Source organism: Oncorhynchus masou, chromosome 28 (genome assembly GCF_036934945.1).
Source record: "Oncorhynchus masou masou isolate Uvic2021 chromosome 28, UVic_Omas_1.1, whole genome shotgun sequence".
Lineage (NCBI taxonomy): Eukaryota > Metazoa > Chordata > Actinopteri > Salmoniformes > Salmonidae > Oncorhynchus > Oncorhynchus masou.
In genome coordinates, this window is record NC_088239.1 from 47543329 (window position 1) to 47563215 (window position 19887).

Sequence of the window (19887 nt, forward strand, 5' to 3'; positions counted from 1 at the left end):
TGTTAATCTAACCGCACTGTCCGATTTACAGTAGCTATTACAGCGAAAACATGCCATACGATTGTTTGAGGATGGTGCCCCACGTCAAGATATTTTTCCTACGGCACAGGTTTCATACATTCACATATAACAATTAAATATTCACTTACTTTTTGAAAATCTTCTTCTGATGTGTCATCCAATGGATCCCAGCTATAACATGTAGTGTCGTTTTGTTAGATGAAATCCTTCTTTATATCACAAAAAGTCTGTTTTTAGTTGGCGCAATCGATTTGAGTAATCCACTCGTTCAACTTGCAAAGAAAGGAATCTGAAAATCTACGCCTAAACTTTGTTTCAACAAGTCAAAATATGTTTGAATGTACTCCTCAGATACCCTAAAATGTTATCAAACTATAATATTTCGGAAAGAAGTATGTTCAATAGGAAACCGATTTTAACAGGTGCGTAATGTCTTCATGGCGTGCGCAAACACGAATTTCCAAGACTGTGTCTTTCTACTTAAGCTGTTATTTGTTATTCAATTTTGAAGTTACAAGCCTGAAACCTTGAACAGACTGCAAACACCCCGTGGAAGCCATAGGAATTGCATCCAGGGAGTTTTCAATGGAACCTTTCTCTTGCATTTCTAAGAGGATGGTCTCTCAAAAAAAAAAGTATTTCCAATGGTACCAATTATATGCATATCCTGGCTTCAGGACCTGAGCTACATGCAGTTTACTTTGGGAACGTCATTCAGGCAGGAAGTGGAGAGAAAAGGGGCCTAGCCCTAAGAAGTTAAACCCAGACTTGGACCACACAGCCTCTCCACTGAATAGCAGGCTAGTGATTAATTTTGCAATGCTTGCAGTTAGCCATTGATTCCTTCCAAACCACTCATTGTTGAATTTGCGATTTCCAACTTGTTGTGTAATGTTTATGTCCAATGGCCGATGAGCACCGATACATTTTATCCATAATTTCTCTTCATATTACAAGGATTGAAAAGGATTTGCCAGAAGATTGTCGACCTGATTCATGATGATGACTACTAGCTATGATTTTGAAAGTATGATAAATAAAAAGCATGAGCTGGCGCACACTCAGAGAAAATTATGTAGTGTGGATGTGCTGACTAACCGAGAACAAACTGTAAGCTACAAAAACAAAGTGGCACACCATATAGCAGCTCCCAGTAATTTATTAGGTAAAGAAACACCAATGTTATGGCATTACTGTGTCTTCTTCAGGGTAATGTCATGAATGCTTGAACCAGTTTATGTAGACAAACAGGGTAATGTCATGAATGCTTGAACCAGTTTATGTAGACAAACAGTGCAATTAGGGGTGTGTCGTAATTGCTACAGTAGTTTGATCAGAATGAACCAAGCAAAACTGTTAAAAGACAATAGCTCTCAGCATATTGAATATATGTCATTGTTATCATTAGCATTAGCATAACATTAACATTATTGTTTCATAAAAATGTTACCTATATATTTAAATATTTCCAATTTCATGAAATGTTTTTGTAATATTCTGGTTCAACCAGAGTCCATAATAAGCATCATCAACAGGGTATTGGTCTGATAAGCTGTGGAAAGAATACATTCATTTTCAAGACGTGTTCACGGAAAATATAATTGTTCATAAGAAGGGTGATGAAATAGATTACTCCCTTTGTCTTGCATGAGATGATACCCCTAACAGGAATTTTTCGATCTGTATGTGGATATCTGAGAAGGATGTTTTTGTAGTGCTATTGCACTGTGCGCATGAGCCACATTTGTAGTTCCCATTTGGAATGGATGTCAAGAGTGTCTGAGTGGGCTCAAGAGATCAGGTCAGATCTCACCAAGCAGTCCCCAATATTGTGACCACTCTTATTGACCACCAGTTCCTTGAAGAGGTGTACAATTTTGTTTTCCTTAAAGTATTATTTTTATGTTACTGTCCCCACTACAACATAAATACTCAAGTACATGTAATTTTGTCCTTCTGCTTCTTCTGGGGAGTTCAAATATGGCCGACCGGTGGCTTCAAAGCCTCTCACTGGCCAATACGTAGCATCAGTAGTCCAGAAGTTTATATATATCATTGTTCCTTCCTGAAGATGTGTCTCTGGGGACCTTCTTCTTCCCTTTTATATCTCCTTCTATCCATCTCTTCTTCATCTATCCTTCTCTTCCTCTCTTTATCCACCCACCTCTGACCTCTATTACTCCTTGTTCTCTTTCTATCTCTCACTCCTGAACCTCTTCCATCACTGACTGACCAATGGCTCAATGCTATGGATAATGGCAGGTTTGTGGGTGTATTATTTTTAGATTTCAGTGTAGCATTTTATTTAGTGCAAAATTATTGCATTTTGGAGGCAGCATTGATTTGGGTACCGTCATATCTAGCTGACAGAAAACAGTCCACCTATATCAATGGGTCGTTTTCTTCCCCTCATGCTTTAAACTGTGGAATACTGCAGGGAAGCTGCCTTGGGCCCCTAATTTACTTAATACACTGCTCAAAAAAATAAAGGGAACACTTAAACAACACAATGTAACTCCAAGTCAATCATACTTCTGTGAAATCAAACTGTCCACTTAGGAAGCAACACTGATTGACAATAAATTTCACATGCTGTTGTGCAAATGGAATAGACAACAGGTGGAAACTATAGGCAATTAGCAAGACACCCCCAATAAAGGAGTGGTTCTGCAGGGGGTGACCACAGACCACTTCTCAGTTCCAATGCTTCCTGGCTGGTGTTTTGGTCACTTTTGAATGCTGGCGGTGCTTTCACTCTAGTGGTAGCATGAGACGGAGTCTACAACCCACACAAGTGGCTCAGGTAGTGCAGCTCATCCAGGAGGGCACATCAATGTGAGTTGTGGCAAGAAGTTTTGCTGTGTCTGTCAGCGTAGTGTCCAGAGCATGGAGGCGCTACCAGGAGACAGGCCAGTACATCAGGAAACGTGGAGGAGGCCGTAGGAGGGCAACAACCCAGTAGCAGGACCGCTACCTCTGTCTTTGTGCAAGGAGAGCCTGGAGACGCCGTGGAGAACGTTCTGCTGCCTGCAACATCCTCCAGCATGACAGATTTGGTGGTGGGTCAGTCATGGTGTGGGGTGGCATTTCTTTGCGGGGCCGCACAACCTTCCATGTGCTCGCCAGAGGTAGCCTGACTGCCATTAGGTACCGAGATGAGATCCTCAGACCCCTTGTGAGACCATATGCTGGTGCGGTTGGCCCTGTGTTCCTCCTAATGCAAGACAATGCTAGATCTCATGTGGCTGGAGTGTGTCAGCAGTTCCTGCAAGAGGAAGGCATTGATGCTATGGACTGGCCCGCCCGTTCCCCAGACCTGAATCCAATTGAGCACATCTGGGACATCATGTCTCGCTCCATCCACCAACGCCACGTTGCACCACAGACTGTCCAGGAGTTGGCGGATGCTTTAGTCCAGGTCTAGGAGGAGATCCCTCAGGAGACCATCCGCCACCTCATCAGCAGCATGCCCAGGCGTTGTAGGGAGGTCATACAGGCACGTGGAGGCCACACACACTACTGAGCCTCATTTTGACTTGTTTTAAGGACATTACATCAAAGTTGGATCAGCCTGTAGTGTGGTTTTCCACTTTAATTTTGAGCGTGACTCCAAATCCAGACCTCCATGGGTTAATAAATTTGATTTCCATTGATAATTTTTGTGTGATTTTGTTGTCAGCACATTCAACTATGTAAAGAAAAAAGTTTTTAATAAAAATATTTCATTCATTCATATCTAGGATGTGTTATTTTAGTGTTCCCTTTTTTTGGAGCAGTGTATATACCAACAACCTTCCTTATGCCTTATCTGAAACTCAAGCTACTATATTTGCAGATGATACAACAATTTATACATCAAGACAATCGGTTCAACAAGTATAGCAAGCTCTACAAGTAGATTTGGTTAATATCAGGGGGTGGGTTTGCCGGAACAAAATTGTTTTGTTTGAACACCAAGAAAACCAAAGCTGTTGGTCTGTTCTACCAGGAAAAGGTCAACACAGCATGGAATACAATTAAGTACGAGGGGAGTAAAAATTGAGGAAGTGGCAGAAACCAAACTTCTAGGGGTGCAGCATCTCAAATAACTAATATATGTAAAAAATATATATATTACATGCATGCATGATCAGATGGATAGCTAAATATTTACCGGGAAAGATTCTTAAGCGAACAACCCAAGCATTAATTGGGAGTCAGGTGAACTATTGTTCTGTGCTCTGGGGAAATGCATTAGCAAGTGAAATTAGGAGGCTGGCGTCCTACCTGGGCGCATACCTGGTTGACCGGGGTGTTGGCGTAGGAAATCCACGATGAGGCCTGGGTCCAGGATGTCTCTGGTGTTGAAGAACCTGTCATACGTGGAGTACATGTTTTTGGGGGGAGTGGGAGAAGACAAAGATGTCATCAATGTAGACGAAGATGAACCAGTTCAACATGTTGCAGAGAACATAATTTACCAGAGCCTGGAACACAGCAGGGGCATTGGTGAGAACAAATGGCATGACCAAATACTTAGTGGCCTCTGGCCGTGTTGAAGGCGGTCTTCCACTCATTCCTATCCCGTATCCGCACCAGGTGGTAGGCGTTCCGTAGATCCAGCTTGGAAAACACAGTGGCCCCCTGGAGCGGCTCGAAGGCTGAGGAGATGAGTGGTAGCGGGTAGCGGTTCTTCACCATTATGCCATTGAGTTCCCGGTAGTTGATGCACCGGCATAGGCTCTTGTCCTTCTTCTCCACAAAGAACTCTGCGCTGGCGGGAGAGGATGAAGGACATATAAATGCTGCAGCTAGGGAGTCCCCAATGTGGGTGCCCATAGCCTTGGTCTCTGGTCCCGATAGCAAGTACAGTTGTCCCCGGGGCGGAGTGGTGCTAGGGGAAAGGTCAATCCCGCAGTCATATGGTCGGTGCGGCAGAAGTGAAGTGGCCCGGGCCTTGTTGAACACCTCCCGAAAGTCCTGGTATTCTGCGGGAATGATGGAGAGGTCCGGGGCATCTTCCGAGCCCCCAGGAATACGACCCGGGGAAAGTTGCGCCGTCTTCACAATGGACTCCAGCCCATGATGGCACCAGTAGACCAGTTGATGAGGAGGATTGTGTCGCTGGAGCCAGGAGAATCCCAAAACCATGGGAATCTGAGGAGACTTCATGAGCAGGAATTGAATAGGGAAGCGGTGGCTCAGCCGTCTTCGGCAACTGGGGCGGCAGGGTAGCCTAGTGGTTAAAGCGTTGGACTAGTAATGCCCGGTCATGGCGTTCAGCCAACGTTTAGACCCCCTCCCTAAGGCCACGAAGCAGTTCCTCGTGCCTCCAGATGGTTGCTCCTTGAGAGGAGATGGTGTCGCGCAGCTGTCCCGGGACTGCTGGGTCAGTTATGGCCAGTTCGTACTATCAGGTTTGAAGGTAAGACCCAGATGCAGACTGTCAAAGTAAATGTTTATTACAGCAACAGGGGCAGGCAAACGACAGGTCAAGGCAGTAAGGGGTTGATAATCCAGAGTAGGGGCAAAGGTACAGGATGGCAGGCAGGCTCAGGGTCAGGTCAGGCAGAGGTCGGTAAACCAGAGGTGGGGCAAAGGTACAGGATGGCAGGCAGACAGAGTAGTCAGGCAGGCGGGCTCAGAGACAGGACAAGCAAAGGTCAAAACCAGGAGGGCGAAAAAAAGAGAGATTGGGGGAAAAGAAGTAGCTGAGACAAAATGCTGGTTGACTTGACAAACAAGATGAACTGGCAACAGACAAACAGAGAACACAGGTGTAAATACACATGGGATAATGGAGAAGATGGGAGACACCTAGAGGGGGGTGGAGACAATCACAAAGACAGGTGAAACAGATCAGGGTGTGACACTTGGCTGGTCATCAATCAACACAATAATTGAAAAAAACATGCTTATTTTATTTCACAATGTACACCATTTAAAACAGCCAAACTCTATTCACAACCCTATTCAGTTGGTAAGAGACAGACATTAAGTAAATACTAGGAATAAATTGTCCACATCTATGTGTTATAAAGACAGAAAAGAGGAATAGTCCAAATAACATTTCGATTTAGAGCAATAAAGAATTTGAAAAATGTATCTGAGCAAACCAGAAACCTTTCAAAATATATATGCAATATATATGCAAACAATACTATTTTAACTATTTAAATAGAATAAATTGGAAGGTTGTGCAGGGACTATGGTAGATGAAGGAATCAATATATATTTTTGGACTATTAGAGTATTTATCTGGTTAATACTGCATGTCAGTGTATTATGTCTGTTTGTGTGTTATATGTGAAAATGATCATATTCTAAATTCTATTTGAATGTTTAAGGAAACCATGTCTGATGTCTTTGATACCATTCCACACATTCCCCTCCAGCAATTACCATTACCAAGTCCGCTCTCCCCAATGAAGGTGCCACCAACCTCCTAAGCTATCTGCCCAGCCCTGACCTATGTCACATCTTCACCTCCATCCATCTCCTCAGGTCATGCCACCTGTGATTGAAGCAGTAGATTGACAGCAGGGCTGTCTGCAAGAGAAATAGAGAGGGGGAGATGGAAAGAGAGAGAGGGAGAAAGAAAGAGAGAGAGGAAGTGAGAGAGGCAAAGGGAGAGAGGCAAAGGGAGAGAGGGGAAGTGAGAGAGGCAAAGGGAGAGAGGCAAAGGGAGAGAGTCAGAGGGAGAGGGAGAAAGAAGGGAGAAAGAACAAGCATTCATTAGCATAAGGCCTATGTTGTTGTTGTGGCGGACTGACTGCTGCCCCTAGTGTATCACACACACGCGCACACACACAATTTCACTCTCTCAAACGAGCACTGTTGCCTTCCCTCTGCTAATCAAGAGGGCTATGAACTGCCATGGCCCCCAAGCCCACCCCAATACCTCGCACACACATGCAGAGAGAGAGAGAAAAGAGAGAGAGAGAAACTGAGCTGCACTTCTTAACCTCCTGCTAAATGTATGACCATTTCAGAGACACATATTTCCCTCAGATTACACAGATCCACAAAGAATTTGAAAACAAACCTGATTTTGGTAAACTCCCATACCTACTGGGTAAAATGCCACAGTGTGCCATCACAGCAGCAAGCTTTGTGACCTGTTGCCACAAGAAAAGGACAACCAGTGAAAAACAAACACCATTGTAAATACAACCAATATTTATGTTTATTTATTTTCCCTTTTGTACTTTATCTATTTGCACATCATTACAACACTGTATATAGACATAATATGACATTTGAAATGTCTTTATTATTTTGTAACTTTTGTGAGTGTAATGTTTACTGTAAAAAAAATATTCACTCTTCTTCCGTTTTGTCATGCTACAACCTCTACTCTAAAATGGATTTAAAAAATGCCGCCCCCCCCCCATCAATCTACAGACAATACCCCATCATGACAAAGAAAAAAATGGTTTTTATTTTTTTTGTGCAAATGTATAAAATAAACTGAAATAATTTATTTACATAAGTATTCAGACCCTTTACTCAGTGATTACAGCCTCGAGTCTTCTTGGGTATGACGCTACAACCTTGGAACACTTGCATTCTTCTCTACAGATCCTCTCAAGCTCTGTCAAGTTGGATGAGGCGCGTCGCTGAACAACTATTCTCAGGTCTCCAGAAATGTTAGATCGGGTTCAAGTCCAGGCTCTGACTGGGCCACGCAAGGACATTCAGAGACTTGTCCCGAAGCCACTCCTGTGTTGTCTTTGCTGTGTTCTTAGTGTCGTTGCCCTCTTGGAAGGTGATCCTTCCCCCAGATCTGAGGTCCTGAGCTCTCTGGTACAGGTTTACATCAAGGATCTCTCTGTACTTTGCTTCATTCGTCTTTCCTTCGATCCTGACTAATCTCCCAGTCTCTGCCGCTGATCGCAAGATGCTGCCACAACCATGCTCCACCGTGACGCTTGGCATTCAAGCCAATATGTGTTTCATTAGACCAGAGAATCTTGTTTCTCATGGTCTGTGAGTCTTTAGTTGCCTTTTGGCAAACTCCAAGTGGCTTTCATGTGCCATTTACTGAGGAGTGGCTTCCGTCTGGCCACTCCACCATAAAGGCCTGATTGGCGGAATGCTGCAGAGATGTTTGTCCTTCTGGAAGTTAATCCTATCTCCACAGAGGAACTCTGGAGCTCTGTCAGAGTGATCATCGGGTTTTTGATCAATGGAAACAGGATGCACCTGAGCTCAATTTCGAGTCTCATAGCAAAGGGTCTGAATACTTATGTAAATAAGGTATTTTATTTTTACTACATTAGCAAAAATGTCAAAAAAAATCTGTTTTCACTTTGTCTTTATGGGGTACTGTGATTGATGAGGGAAAAATAGATTTTATAGATTTTAGAATAAGGCTGTAACGTAACAAAATGTGAAAAACTTCCAAGGGCACTGTATGTGTTCTCACCCTCCCGCTGTACAACCCTTTGAAGTCACAGCATAGTCCCAAAATCTACAAGCCGTTTAGTCTTTTCCTATAGCCATATTTGTCAGCGGTCTTCTCCTTCAGCACACTGAGGTGTGTGTCGTCAGCTCCTCCCTTCAGCGACTGAGGAAGATGTTTCCAGACAGCACTGCCATATCAGAGCTTTAAGCCTGTCTGTGTGTGTGTGCTTTCTGCAGACTTAGTATTAAGCATTTATCTGCGCTTATGTCATTAGACCGCGTGTGCATCGTGCATGTGTTTGTCGGTATATCCACAGAGAGTCATCAACAGGAATAGAGGGAGGGGATGTGGATGGCTCCAAGCTTTATAATCTGCTTCCACTGAGTGAAGACTGGAGAGAGACAGGTGAGAGGAGGAGAGGAAAGAGGGTGAAGATAGAAGGATGGAGAGGAGTATCCATTGTCATCCAGCTGTCAGGGTAAGGAATCCCGTGGGAATGTAATTCTCTAGAATCTTCTGTGTTCTATAAAGAACTCCCACTACATCAGCATATATCACAACCAGGGAATCCAGTATAAGTGGAGTAGCAAAAAAGTTTCCCAAGGGTGGCAAAAGGAAAAACAAAGCTTTTAAAATCATTGCATATCAAAATATTTGGACAGTTTTAAGGTGGAATACCCTTCAAATATACCGTGCATTTGGAAAGTATTCAAACCCCTTGGCGTTTTTCACTTTTTGTTACATTACAGCCTATTCTAAAATGGATTAAATCATTTTTTCCACTCATCAATCTACACACAATACCCCATAATGACAGAGCAAAAACAGGTTTTTAGAAATGTTTGCAAATGTAAAAAAAAATATATATATATATATATATATATATAAAATATCACATTTACGTAAGAATTCAGACCTTTTCCTCAGTATTTTGTTAAGGAACTATTGGCAGCTATTACAGCCTTGTCTTCTTGGGTATGGCGCTACAAGCTTGGCACACCTGTATTTGGGGAGATTCTCCCATTATTCTCTGCAGATCCTCTCAAGCTCTGTCAGGTTGGATGGGGAGTGTCGCTGCACCGCTATTTTCAGGTCCTTCCAGAGATGTTTGATTGGGTTCAAGTCTGGGCTTGGGCTGGGCCACTCAAGGGCATTCAAAGACTTGTCCAGAAGCCACTCCTGCGTTGTCTTGGCTGTGTGCTTAGGGTTGTTGTCCTTGCCCAGCTGAACCTTCACCCCGGTTTGAGGTCCTGAGCCCTCTGGAGCAGGTTTTCATCAATGATCTCTCTGTACTTTGCTCCTTTCATCTTTCCCTCGATCCTGACTAGTCTCCCAGTCCCTGCCACTGAAAAACATCCCCACAGCATGATGCTGCTACCACCATGCTTCAACCGTAGGGATGGTGCCAGGTTTCATCCAGATGTGACGTTTGACATTCGGGCCAAAGTGTTCAATCTAGGTTTCATCATACCAGATAATCTTGTTTCTCATGGTCTGAGAGTCCTTTAGGTGCCTTTTGTCAAACTCCAAGTGGGCTGTGAAGTACCTTTTACTGAGGAGTGGCTTCCGTCTGGCCACTACCATAAAGGCCTTAGTGGTGGAGTGCTGCAGAGATGGTTGTCCTTCTGGAAGGTTCTCCCATCTCCAAAGAGGAACCTCTTGAGCTCTGTCAAAGTAACCATCGGATTCTTGGTCACCTCCCTGACCAAGGCCCTTCTCCCCTGATTGCTCAATTTGGCGTGCGACCAGGTCTAGGAAGAATCTTGGTGGTTCAAAACTTCTTCCATTTAAGAATGATGGAGGCCACTGTGTTCTTGGGGACCTTAAATGCTGCAGATCTTTTTGGTACACTTCCCCAGATCTGTGCCTCGACACAATCCTGTCTCGGAGCTCTACGGACAATTCCTTCGACCTCATAGCTTGGTTTATGCTCTGACATTTACATTTACATTTAAGTCATTTGGCAGACGCTCTTATCCAGAGCGACTTACAAATTGGTGAATTCACCTTATGACATCCAGTGGAACAGCCACTTTACTATAGTGCATCTAAATCATTTAAGGGGGGGGGTGAGAAGGATTACTTTATCCTATCCTAGGTATTCCTTAAAGAGGTGGGGTTTCAGGTGTCTCCGGAAGGTGGTGATTGACTCCGCTGTCCTGGCGTCGTGAGGGAGTTTGTTCCACCATTGGGGGGCCAGAGCAGCGAACAGTTTTGACTGGGTTGAGCGGGAACTGTACTTCCTCAGTGGTAGGGAGGCGAGCAGGCCAGAGGTGGATGAACGCAGTGTCCTTGTTTGGGTGTAGGGCCTGATCAGAGCCTGGAGGTACTGCGGTGCCGTTCCCCTCACAGCTCCGTAGGCAAGCACCATGGTCTTGTAGCGGATGCGAGCTTCAACTGGAAGCCAGTGGAGAGAGCGGAGGAGCGGGGTGACGTGAGAGAACTTGGGAAGGTTGAACACCAGACGGGCTGCGGCGTTCTGGATGAGTTGTAGGGGTTTAATGGCACAGGCAGGGAGCCCAGCCAACAGCGAGTTGCAGTAATCCAGACGGGAGATGACAAGTGCCTGGATTAGGACCTGCGCTGCTTCCTGTGTGAGGCAGGGTCGTACTCTGCGGATGTTGTAGAGCATGAATCTACAGGAACGGGCCACCGCCTTGATGTTAGTTGAGAACGACAGGGTGTTGTCCAGGATCACGCCAAGGTTCTTAGCGCTCTGGGAGGAGGACACAATGGAGTTGTCAACCGTGATGGCGAGATCATGGAACGGGCAGTCCTTCCCCGGGAGGAAGAGCAGCTCCGTCTTGCCGAGGTTCAGCTTGAGGTGGTGATCCGTCATCCACACTGATATGTCTGCCAGACATGCAGAGATGCGATTCGCCACCTGGTCATCAGAAGGGGGAAAGGAGAAGATTAATTGTGTGTCATCTGCATAGCAATGATAGGAGAGACCATGTGAGGTTATGACAGAGCCAAGTGACTTGGTGTATAGCGAGAATAGGAGAGGGCCTAGAACAGAGCCCTGGGGGACACCAGTGGTGAGAGTGCGTGGTGAGGAGACAGATTCTCGCCACGCCACCTGGTAGGAGCGACCTGTCAGGTAGGACGCAATCCAAGCGTGGGCCGCGCCGGAGATGCCCAACTCGGAGAGGGTGGAGAGGAGCATCTGATGGTTCACAGTATCGAAGGCTGCCGATAGGTCTAGAAGGATGAGGGCAGAGGAGAGAGAGTTAGCTTTAGCAGTGCGGAGCGCCTCCGTGATACAGAGAAGAGCAGTCTCAGTTGAATGACTAGTCTTGAAACCTGACTGATTTGGATCAAGAAGGTCATTCTGAGAGAGATAGCGGGAGAGCTGGCCAAGGACGGCACGTTCAAGAGTTTTGGAGAGAAAAGAAAGAAGGGATACTGGTCTGTAGTTGTTGACATCGGAGGGATCGAGTGTAGGTTTTTTCAGAAGGGGTGCAACTCTCGCTCTCTTGAAGACGGAAGGGACGTAGCCATCGGTCAGGGATGAGTTGATGAGCGAGGTGAGGTAAGGGAGAAGGTCTCCGGAAATGGTCTGGAGAAGAGAGGAGGGGATAGGGTCAAGCGGGCAGGTTGTTGGGCGGCCGGCCGTCACAAGAAGCGAGATTTCATCTGGAGAGAGAGGGGAGAAAGAGGTCAGAGCACAGGGTAGGGCAGTGTGAGCAGAACCAGCGGTGTCGTTTGACTTAGCAAACGAGGATCGGATGTCGTCGACCTTCTTTTCAAAATGGTTGACGAAGTCATCTGCAGAGAGGGGGGGGGGGGAGGGGGAGGAGGATTCAGGAGGGAGGAGGATTCAGGAGGGAGGAGAAGGTGGCAAAGAGCTTCCTAGGGTTAGAGGCAGATGCTTGGAATTTAGAGTGGTAGAAAGTGGCTTTAGCAGCAGAGACAGAGGAGGAAAATGTAGAGAGGAGGGAGTGAAAGGATGCCAGGTCCGCAGGGGAGGCGAGTTTTCCTCCATTTCCGCTCGGCTGCCCGGAGCCCTGTTCTGTGAGCTCGCAATGAGTCGTCGAGCCACGGAGCGGGAGGGGAGGACCGAGCCGGCCTGGAGGATAGGGGACATAGAGAGTCAAAGGATGCAGAAAGGGAAGAGAGGAGGGTTGAGGAGGCAGAATCAGGAGATAGGTTGGAGAAGGTTTGAGCAGAGGGAAGAGATGATAGGATGGTAGAGGAGAGAGTAGCGGGGGAGAGAGAGCGAAGGTTGGGACGGCGCGATACCATCCGAGTAGGGGCAGTGTGGGAAGTGTTGGATGAGAGCGAGAGGGAAAAGGATACAAGGTAGTGGTCGGAGACTTGGAGGGGAGTTGCAATGAGGTTAGTGGAAGAACAGCATCTATTAAAGATGAGGTCGGCGTATTGCCTGCCTTGTGAGTAGGGGGGGAAGGTGAGAGGGTGAGGTCAAAAGAGGAGAGGAGTGGAAAGAAGGAGGCAGAGAGGAATGAGTCAAAGGTAGACGTGGGGAGGTTAAAGTCGCCCAGGACTGTGAGAGGTGAGCCGTCTTCAGGAAAGGAGCTTATCAAGGCATCAAGCTCATTGATGAACTCTCCGAGGGAACCTGGAGGGCGATAAATGATAAGGATGTTAAGCTTGAAAGGGCTGGTAACTGTGACAGCATGGAATTCAAAGGAGGCGATAGACAGATGGGTAAGGGGAGAAAGAGAGAATGACCACTTGGGAGAGATGAGGATCCCGGTGCCACCACCCCGCTGACCAGAAGCTCTCGGGGTGTGCGAGAACACGTGGGCGGACGAAGAGAGAGCAGTAGGAGTAGCAGTGTTGTCTGTGGTGATCCATGTTTCCGTCAGTGCCAAGAAGTCGAGGGACTGGAGGGAGGCATAGGCTGAGATGAACTCTGCCTTGTTGGCCGCAGATCGGCAGTTCCAGAGGCTACCGGAGACCTGGAACTCCACGTGGGTCGTGCGCGCTGGGACCACCAGATTAGGGTGGTGCTCTGACATGCTCTGTCAACTGTGTGACATTATATAGACAGGTGTGTGCCTTTCCAATCATGTCCAATCAATTGAATTTGATGTCAGGAGATATCAGACCATTTCTTACATGAATATGTCATTTTGATTTGTCTTGCCTTCCAGGTCACCTACTTGGTCCTTTTGTAAATATATATTATTTTCTGGAACTTCTAAACTTGAAACGTCCCTTTTTCAGGACCCTGTCTTTCAAAGATAATTCGTAAAAATCCAAATAACTTCACAGATCTTCATTGTAAAGGGTTTAAACACTGTTTGCCATGCTTGTTCAATGACTCATAAACAATTAATGAACGTGCACCTGTGGAACAGTCGTTAAGACACTAACAGCTTACAGACGGTAGGCAGTTAAGGTCACAGTTATGAAAACTTAGGACACTAAAGAGGCCTTTCTACTGACTCTGAAAAACACCAAAAGAAAGATGCCTAGGGTCCCTGCTCACCTGCGTGAATGTGCCTTAGGCATGCTGCAAGAAGGCATGAGGACTGCAGATGTGACCAGGGCAATAAATGGCAATGTCTGTATTGTAAGACGCCTGAGACAGGATGGACAGCTGATCGTCCTCGCAGTGGCAGACCATGTGTAACAACACCTGCACAGGATCGGTACATCCGAACATCAGACCTGCGGGACAGCAACTGCCCGAGTTACACCAGGAATGCACAATCCCTCCATCAGTGCTCAGACTATCCTCAATAGGCTGAGAGAGGCTGGACTGGGGGTTTGTAGGCCTGTTGTAAGGCAGGTCCTCACCAGACATCACGAGCAACAATGTTGCCTATGGGCACAAATCCACCGTTGCTGGACCAGACAGGACTGGCAAAAATTGCTCTTCACTGATGAGTCACGGTTTTGTCTCAACAGGGGTGATGGTCGGATTCCCGTTTATAGTCAATGGAATGAGTATTACACCGAGGCCTGCACTCTGGAGCGGGATCGATTTGGAGGTGGAGGGTCCATCATGGTCTGGGGCGGTGTGTCACAGCATCATCGGACTGAGCGTGTTGTCATTGCAGGCAATCTCAATGATGAGATACAGGGAAGACATCCTCCTCCCTCATGTGGTACCCTTCCTGCAGGCACATCCTGACATGACCCTCCAGCATGAGAATGCCACCAGCCATACTGCTCGATCTGTGCGCAATTTGTCAGTGTTCTGCCATGGCCTGCGAAGAGCCTGGATCTCAATCTCATTGAGCACGTCTGGGACCTGTTGGATCGGAGTGTGAGGCGTAGGGCCATTCCCCCGAGAAATGTCCGGGAACTTGCAGGTGCCTAGGTGGAAGAGTGGGGTAACATCTCACAGCAGAACTGGCAAATCTGGTGCAGACCATGAGGAGGAGGTGCACTGTAGTACTTAATGCAGCTGGTGGCCACACCAGATATTGACTGTCACTTTTGATTTTGACCCCCCTTTTGTCCAGGGACACATTATTCCATTTCTGTTCGTCACATGTCTGTGGAACTTGTTCAGTTTGTCTAGTTGTTGAATCTTGTTATGTTCATACAATATTTACACATGTTAAGTTTTCTGAAAATAAAAGCAGTTGACAGTGGGAGAACGATTCTTTTTTTGCTGTGTTTACATGTACCCATCTCATTGTTATTCAATTATTAGAGATGCACAAATTGCTTTTGCACCCACCATGCGTCATGTCCGCAATGATCATGTGAGGTGAAATGTTATATATTTTGTGATGTGATCTGTCAGTTTGTTTGTTTGACCTGATGAAGATCCCTTTTGGATCGAAACATTGTCAATAAAGCGATGAATTGGGAGCTTTAACAGTATGCGTGCCTTCTTGTTCTATACTAGTCTTTATTATCCCAGCACCAATGTTTTTAAGGATGTGCGTATGACCACAAACTTTTCAATCAATTGAATTTACCACAAGTGTACTCACAAGTGTACTCATCTAAAAGATGATCAATGGAAACAGGATGCACCGGAGCTCAATTTTGAGTCTCATAGCAAAGGGTATGAATACTTACTTAAATAAGGTATTTCTGTTTTTTACGTTTAATAAATCAGTTTTGCTTTGTCATTATGGGGTATTGTATGTGATTTGATGTCTATTCAATTTTTTAAGCCATTTTAGAATAACGCTGTATGTAACGTAACAAAATGTGGGAAAAGTCCAGGGGTCTGAATACTTTCCCGAATACACTGTATATATTATTAGGTACCGTTCACGAAAGTGGATGGCTCCTGCACACCCTGAGTCACGTGGCCGTGGCTTGCTAAATAAAGCAGGCAGACAGGCTTCGAGGCATTCAGTTACTGTTTGATTGAATGTTAGACTTGACAAAACGAGTGACCTAAGCAACTTTAAGCATGGTATGATTGTCGGTGACAGGCGTGCCGGTTCCAGTATTTCGGAAACCTCCTGGGCTTTTCATGCACAACAGTGTCTAGGGTTCACCGAGAATGGGGCGAAAAACAAAAAGGAATCCAGTCAGCCGCAGTCCTCTGGGCAAAAACAGCTTGTTCATGAGACAGGTCAAAGGAGAATGGCAAGAATTGTGCAATCTAACACGCGGGCCACAAACAGGCAAATAACAGCACAGTACAACAGTGTTGTGCATGACGGCATCTCGGAATGCACAGCTGGTCAGTCCTTGTCACAGATGGGCTATTGTAGCAGACGACCACACCGGGATCCACTCCTATCAGCTAAAAACAAGAAGCGGCTCCAGTGGGCACGCGAACACCAACACTTGACAATTGTGGAGTGGAAAACAATTGCATTGTCCCAACGAATCCCAGTTCCTGTTGGGTCATGCTGATGGCAGAGTCAGGATTTGGCGTAAGCAGCATGAGTCTATGGACACCTGTACAGGCTGGTGGCGGTGTTGTACAGCATGGACCCACATCCCTATGTAACGTTTCCAATTTGTAGAATCCATGCCCCTAAGAATTCAGGCTGTTCTGGAGGCAAGGGGTGTCAACACGGTACTAGACGGTATTAGATGTAATTAACTAGCCAGTTGGTGTATAGACAAACTGATTGACGACAGAGGTTTTCCAGAGCTGTTGGGATTCTTGAGGCAGTGGAAAATCCATAGAATTAGAAGTGGTTGGACTCAGAATGTAAGGACCGACGCTGGAGACGAGAAGAGGGGGAAAGAGTGGGAGCAGGCGTGACAGGAATAACCCTATAATTCTACGACTGCAGCATTACATGCCTGACAGTACCAGAACTGGGTTCAATACATGAGTATTTGATTATTTGTTGTGTTTTTTGTGTATTTTAGTATTTTCAAATAATCTGGCCAAATCAAATAGTAATTTTCTATAAAAGCTTACTAAAAAAAATATGTATACAAAATACTTATTTCCAAATACATTATTTCAAATTCCAAACAGACCTGGATTCAAAAATATGAAATATTTAAATATTTCTATTTGAATATACACTTGTCTGTGTATTTGAGTATTTCCAAATACATTCCAACATTCCAACTCCTTGTGTTTTCAAAGAAAATATATTGAAGTTCTTACTTCCAAATGTCTGAAAGTAATTGAAATACCCTGAATAGTATTTGAACCCAGGTCTAGACAATACGACAGCCTCACCCATGTAGGCAATGATGAATAGCTGCAGATGTTTATGGATGAAATCCTACATTATGCAAATTAGGACACGGAAAAGGGTTTGACGTCCCATTTCCATGGCATTTGTCTTTGAATTTATTCAATGTAATTAGAGTTCTACAGTATTTCTAGCGTGAAACGTAAAGAAACAAAAGGGAAAGGCCTTTTTCCATGACAGGAAAACACAGGAGGATGACACAGTGTGCCAGACCTAGCTAGCCCCTGGCATGACACACACACACACACACACACACACACACACACACACACACACACACACACACACACACACACACACACAAATACAAACAAACACAAACACACAAACAAACACACACACACTCATACAAATACACACACATACAGACATACACAAATACACACACAAATACACACACACACACAGCCCAGGGAACAGCAATTGTCCTTAGTCAACCCACACTGTCTCGTGGAGCTAAAATGCCTCCGCTTTCTTTTACTTCACTTCAGTTTGCAGTTAGACTGCAGTTCCTTGGGCTGTGTGTGTGTGTGTGTGTGTGTGTGTGTGTGTGTGTGTGTGTGTGTGTGTGTGTGTGTGTGTGTGTGTGTGTGTGTGTGTGTGTGTGTGTATTTGTGTGTGTGCGTGCATGCTTTTCCCTGGGACAGTGTCAGTCGATAGATGCACAGTGACAGGTCCTCTCTCTCAGCTCACTGTGTGTGGGTGTTGCTTATGCCGTGTGTGTTACGGGTGCTGTGTGTGGGTGTTGCTTGTGCCGTGTGTGTCTGTGACAGCAGCTGCAGAGGACAGACCAGCTTGAGGACAGATAGATGCACATACACACACAAACAAACACCCACACACACAAAGACAAACATACACACAGTATATTGTTATAAAACCACCTGGCTCATTAAAATCAGACTCAAACCAGATGCGAACTGAAAACGTACATTCATTTTTTTATTTTTGGAAAGATTTTATTTCAAATGGACTTCAATCTTCTTCCCGAGATGAAAGACTTGTCTACTGTAACTTCCTCCTGGCGTCTGTGTGTGTTTTGTTCGGTCGTGTGTGTGTGTGTTGGAGTGAGCTAGAGGAGGGCAGAGGTCTTTGATTTTATGGTGCAGGTTCAGTCCAGTGTTCTTCATGACTGGTCTGTTCTCTCAGGGTGTTAGAGGGGATGTCTCCTGTGCTATTCCATTCCCCTGCAGGTACTTCCTGATTCAGATGACCTTAAATCATGAGTATGCATATGCACGAGCATGCATGCAGGCAATCGCACACACACACCTCGCGTGAACACACACAAGTGCACGTGCACACACAGACGCACACAGACACACATGCACGAGCGCGCACACAAGTCCCTGTATGACCCAGCCCTGTAAATCGTTAATTTAACAGAAGTCTTTACAGTGACAGATTTACTTGTAGTGGTGTGTCAGAGGAGAAGAGTTCCCATCAACCTCTAACATACCAACACACACACACACCGATCTAAATATCTGTTTATATATATATACAGTGGGGCAAAAAAGTATTTAGTCAGCCACCAATTGTGCAAGTTCTCCCACTTAAAAAGATGAGAGAGGCCTGTAATTTTCATCATAGGTACATAGGTAAAAATCCAGAAAATCACATTGTAGGATTTTTAATGAATTTATTTGCAAATTATGGTGGAAAATAAGTATTTGGTCAATAACAAGAGCTTATCTCAATACTTTGTTATATACCCTCATAGTTGAAGTGTACCTATGATATAAATTACAGACCTCACTCATATTTTTAAGTGGGAGAACTTGCACAATTGGTGGCTGACTAAATACTTTTTTGCCCCACTGTATATATATATTAACATCATATTTCCTTGCGTGTCATCCTACTGACTAACTCCCTTCAGTCACGTCTCTGGCTTTGATCTTAGCCCCATTAGCCCTGCACACTGTATGTGTGTGTTTGAGAATTACATCATGTTCAACTGTCGCATGTCCTCCCTCTCAGTGGACGACATTAGGAATCAGATAACCATTCTGTCCCCACCCCTTTACACTGATCTAGACAATTGATTTACAACACCACTTCAACCAGCCCGACTCAATAGTGTGTGTGTGTGTGTGTGTGTGCCACAAAGTTGGTTCTTTGAGTATAATAGGCTACACGAGTGTTATAGGTGTCTTGACCCATACATAGCCACAGGAAGCAGGGATGCTGAAAAATCAGAATGAAAAAAAGGTATTCATAAAAGTAGTGCACTGGGCCTTTTACTAGTCCTGTATTAGTGGGCAATTTTTTGGTTTTATGTGATGTCTTACAATGTGTGTGAGAGATGAGGTCAGTCTCACGCCATTGTAGAAGCCCCCCCACCACACACACACACACACACACACACACTTCAGCCTCAACCCACCAATGTCACATGCAGGCACACACACACACACCAAACTGCCCGCTGTCACGGCAACCCCTGACATTTCCAATCATCAGGGAGAGAACATTATGAAAGGATAGAAAGGGCTGGAGAGAGATGGAGGGGGGGAGATATGTTTCCCATGCCAATAAAAGCCCTTAAATTGAATTGAGAGAGAGCTAACAAAGTGGAAAAGAAGCAGGACAAACAGCTTGGTGATGCTTTGATATCAGTTATGCTGATGGCTATATAGTAGATATCCTGTATACTTAAATGAACACACACCGTATCAATCATTCAATCAAATGTATTTATAAAGCCCTTTTAACATCAGCAGTTGTCACAAAGGGTTTATACAGAAACCCAGCCTAAAACCCCAAACAGCAAGCAATGCAGATGTAGAAGCACGGTGGCTAGGAACAACTCCCTACAAAGACAGGAACCTAGGAAGAGACCTAGAGTGGAACCAGGCTCTGAGGGGTGGC

At 45.2% G+C, this 19887-nt stretch overlaps 1 protein-coding gene across 1 annotated transcript in view; it reads left to right on the top strand.

The window, feature by feature from the left end:
- LOC135517725 (rabphilin-3A-like) overlaps nt 1-19887 on the top strand; it is a 41417-nt gene that overhangs the window by 5180 nt on the left and 16350 nt on the right. The window lies entirely within an intron of this gene.